Here is a 4,721-nt window from a genome sequence, read left to right on the forward strand (position 1 = left end):
GGGGCTTAACTGATAATGTAGTTGAGGCAGCAAAATGATGATGAATTTTATGAAGAGTCAATTAATTCATAACCAAATATTTGTTCAACTGATCGCTTGTTAATCAACTCATTGGAATTTTTGTATTAAATGTTGTCTTACTCAACCTACGGCCTGCAAACGACTCATTTGGCGACTATAAAATGGGATAATCTAGCCCCAATTTGTTACTTATCCTGTGAGACATCGCGAGTAGTACACTGTAAAAGATGAAATTAGTTCTGTTCCTCGCGGCTTCCCTGTGCCTTGCCATCGCCTTTGCACTGCCTGCCAATAGCGGGTGCTTCTGCTCGTGCACAAACAGCAACGGTTCCGGTTACGCCAACGTCAATGGCACTATCTACCATTTCAACAAAACGCACCCTCTAAACAGCAGCCTCATTCCACCGACACCGGACTTTAACAAAATCTTCGGAAATGGATTCCCCTTCTCAGGATGAGGTTAATAAAAATGCGTTATCGACAGGGCAGACGGATGAATATGGACGATAGAAATGATATATTCTACATAATGAAATAAAAGCAAACCTAAAATGTAGTTCTCTGATGTGTAGTTTTTTCTTTTCAAATTCTTCCTTTCGTTGACATAGAAACCCGATCTGTGCTTCTTGGATACCTATAGAGCAGAGTATTGATCAGATATTTTTCCTATCATCATTTCACCAACGTTACTTATCTTTTGTAAAATAATCTAAAGAATTTCTATAGGCAAGTTTATAATTACATTCGCCATCTTTAGTTCCTATTTGAATGATACATCGCCATGTTTTCTAGTTTTAGTTACTCAATTTGCGTTAACATTTGTGTCATACCTTCTGTATGCCAGAGCTGATTGCATTTTAAAAATCTTTCTATTTCGTGTACCAAAAGGCAGTCAGGGTTTTCAGTCTCATTGCAGTTTTTTTAAAGAATAGAGGTTAAATTTTTGAAGCAGTTATCGTACTGATTGCTGAACAACTCTGCTAGTACAATTATCTACTAGTACAACCATACGATGTGCTTCAAATAAGTCAAAAACACAAGGAATGCTCAGATTTTTTGCGATGATTAGCTACATGGTTGTTGCATTTATTGTTCTTTGATCATTATGGTGTTCAGTGTGCCATCCAGGATAGATCTATCCCGTTGTCGTCGATTCCGCTGCCTCGGTGGTCGTTGCTTCCTCGGTGGTTGTCGCCTCCTCGGTTGTCGTTGCCGCCTCGGTCGTTGTGGTGCTCTCCTCCGTCGTCGTCGCTGCGGCCTCAGTCGTCGTAGCCTCTGCTGCAGTAGATGCGGAATCGGTTACAGTCGTGCCATCGGCTGCCGTTGTTGTAGCAGCGGTGGTTGTTGTTGGACGAGGTCGGAATGGAGGACGCTGCCACCACGGTCTACCATGGCCATGACCGTGACCGTGACCGTGGCCAGGACGCCACGGGTTGAACGAAGGAATTCCGGGGATATGCCATCCTGGTCTCTGGCGACGATGATTGAACAAGCCTATTCCGATGTTTTCCAAGTCCCCAACGATACCTTCACCAGGATTTCCCGCATCCGCCGAGCCATCCTCCGATGATTTTCCGCTGCTATCCTTGCTGTCCTTCGATTCCGAGCTGGATGAAGCGGGCTCCGCTACGGAGACAGCGATCAACGCCGTGATTGTCGCGATGAAAAGCAGTGAAAGATTCATTGTACTTCAGAAACTTCGGTGCTGGAAGAACTGATGATAAGATGGAAAGCTGAAGCCTTTTAAAGGGCGATCGAAACAAAAACATGCAGAGCTCGGTTGTTAGAACAGTTGCAATAGTGTTTGCGGTCAGTTTTCACAGACAAAACACTAGAAGGACAATATTGAACCAGCCGATCGGCGCTTGAGTAGATCAAAATTTGAAATTCTTATCAATCGAGCATCGAGCTATATAATGAGGTGAAATTTCATGCATTTCATGCAGTTACTATTATCAGTTTGTTTGCGTAACATCAACAACAACTACCGTAAGAATGAAATCGATTCTGCTCTTAGTCGTTGCCCTTTGCATTGCCATTGCTGCGGCTATGCCAGCTAATTCCGATTGTAACTGCAACTGCGGTAACGACAGTAGCGCATTAGTTATTGGAGAGGGCTCAGCGCAAAGCAGTAACAGCACCGTTCCACCCATGCCGGACTTTAGTGATATTCTGCCACCATGGTTAGGAGGAGGTGGAGGAGGATTCCCTTTCGCAGGATGAACAGCGAGCAGCGAGAAATTGAACTTCAAATGGCGAACGAACAATGAATAAAAACTACTAACTTTGCAAGCAAGAACAAGATCTTTATTATTGAATTTCCTTAGTTTAATCGCATCGTTTCTGGAGGTTATACTGATTGTTAATACTAATCTAACGAGAAGGTCTGGTCAGGACTTTGTGCCGCCCTTTAAGGTCCTTAACTCTCATTGCTAACCTTGTAAAACTATTGGGGAAATGGATATGCAGACCAATGTTTCGCACCATACTCAGCTTAATAGAACGTGAGTTAAAAGTAGGTTTGCGTTAATTAAAGTGAGATTTACTACTGTGTCCAAAAAGTAAGGTGACATTGGATGTATTTTGAAAGTTCCTTAATTTTTCTTCCAAATCAATTTTTTTGCCATCAATGTAATCCCTCCCAGACACAATGCACTTATGCCGACGAATTTTCCAGTTTTCTAAACACGCGAAAATGTCGTCTTTAGGAATGGCCTTCAACACCTTTTTCGCAGCGGCTTGAATCTGCTCTATCGTGTCAAAACAGTGTCCCCGGAACGAAATTTTGGGCTTGTCTAATAACCAGAAGCCAAATGTAACCAAATCAGGCGCATACGGTTTTATCGGAACGATATGAGTGAAAATATTGGCAAAAAAGTCACAGAAAACCAACGAAGTGTTAGATGGTGCATTATCGTGATCGAACACTGACGCGCTTAAGATGAAAAACATCCTTCCTAATGTAATTACCGGATATGTTTGATATGCAAATATCATCAACAAAGTCTCTTGTTGTTAATCGACGGTTTTCCAACACCAAATCTTCGATTTTTTGGACGTGAACTGCATCAATTGCCGTTGGTGGTCGTCTAGAGCAATCTTCCTCTTCAAAACGTTCCCGACCCTCCTGGAAGTCTTTCCAACAACTGTAAATATTTTTTTTGGTGTAGTATCGTCACTAAAGGCATTCTGTACCATTCGCATTGGTATATTCGCAGCAGAAAAAATATTTTTAATGCAAATTCTTGGCTTTAAAATTTGCGACATGGAGAAAAACGAAGAATCCACTTTTAGCAGTTCACAAAAAAATACGTATCTCAAACACTAGTGAATATTTTGACGTGAAACTTGCCATGGTTGTCAATAACAGTGCTGACAACATATAAAAAATACAAAACTAAAGATATCCTTTTACGAGGGCAATTTGGACACCGTGTCACCTTACTTTTTGGACACAGTAGTATTTTTGGGGATTTTTTGCGAAAAAAATTAACTTTTTTTAGTAAGCTATGGTAGTTACCTATGCGTTAGTTAGATACAGTAAATGATTCTTCTGGTTCTTCTTAACGAGTATGCATGTGTTTTTCTGGAACTCTGTATGATAAATCAACTATTTAAGGAGGATATACGGAAAATCAGAAACATGGCATCAAATTCAGGGAAGTGAGTCTTTGAAAATGCATTTTTTCCCGTGTCCAACGTAGCTTTGTGCGAATTGAAAAATAAATTAGCTGAAATGACTGTGGATGATAGAATGAAATGTATTCTCTTTTCTATTGCCTCATTGTGCTGCTTTAGGGATGTAAGTTATACCGCTTGAAAAGGTATACCACCATCCGAATTGAAAAACCACCAGAAAAGGCAAACAAAACGGGAACAGCGTTTCGGTTTACATATTTTAATTTTTCACGATCTACTCAAGCGAATCGCCATAAACCAAACATTAGCTCAGTTGTAGTACTATTAATCGCCGAAATGTAAAATTATTTAAATTTCCCGCGTGGCACGTGCCTCGTCATTCGTGTTGGCAACTATAAGAACTCACTCATCAGCCTACTAGAATTCACCATTCGATCAACGATCGATCAAAGACGACTGCTACCAGCAACCACCGAAGATGCATCTCATCTCTGCACTCGCAACGTGCGTTATCTGCGTCGCTATCGTGGCACTGGCGGTCCCAGTTCCCGATTGGAACGTGGTGATCAGCTATCCCAACGGTACGGTCGTGCAGTTCAACGGAACCGGAAACTACAACTCGAATGTCAACAACACCGACGGAGTGCCGTTCAACTTTAGTCGCCCCTTCCTGCACGCAGCACAACCATTGCTGCAATTTATTCCAAACATTTCCATCCCGAACTTCTGGCCATTTAGTCAATCCAACAGTCCATTCGGTGGCATCTTTGGGTAAGCATCCTGGGCAGGACAGCTGCGTTTGCAGCTGGATAGCGGCAAAATGGAATGATAAAGTGGCATAGAATAAACTGCAACAGAAGAATAATCGCAGCTTTACAGTACTGTTATGGTAGCATCCGAAGTGAGTGAGTATCGCGATCGTGCGAAGCTTCTCGATCGCGTAATCGTTCATTTCCTTTCGACCAGACATACCCCGAGGAATACCGGCGCAACGTTTGGCATCGAATAAACGAAACATTTGTGCCACTTTACTTTACGCACAGCGGCTTCAGAAACAATAA

The 4,721-nt window shown here is 42.0% G+C and overlaps 1 protein-coding gene across 4 annotated transcripts in view; it reads left to right on the forward strand.

The window, feature by feature from the left end:
* The window catches only part of LOC125954449 (calcium-binding mitochondrial carrier protein SCaMC-2), a 22,581-nt gene extending 22,004 nt beyond the window's left edge, over window positions 1–577 (forward strand). For all 4 annotated transcript variants that reach the window (XM_049684802.1, XM_049684804.1, XM_049684805.1 and 1 more), the window contains one exon: window positions 1–577. This exon is cut by the window's left edge and continues 3,114 nt beyond it. The gene's annotated coding sequence lies outside the window, so the exon portion shown is untranslated.
* Window positions 578–4,721: the final 4,144 nt, after the last annotated feature.

The sequence above is a fragment of the Anopheles darlingi genome, chromosome 3 (genome assembly GCF_943734745.1).
Source record: "Anopheles darlingi chromosome 3, idAnoDarlMG_H_01, whole genome shotgun sequence".
Taxonomy (NCBI): Eukaryota; Metazoa; Arthropoda; class Insecta; order Diptera; family Culicidae; genus Anopheles; species Anopheles darlingi.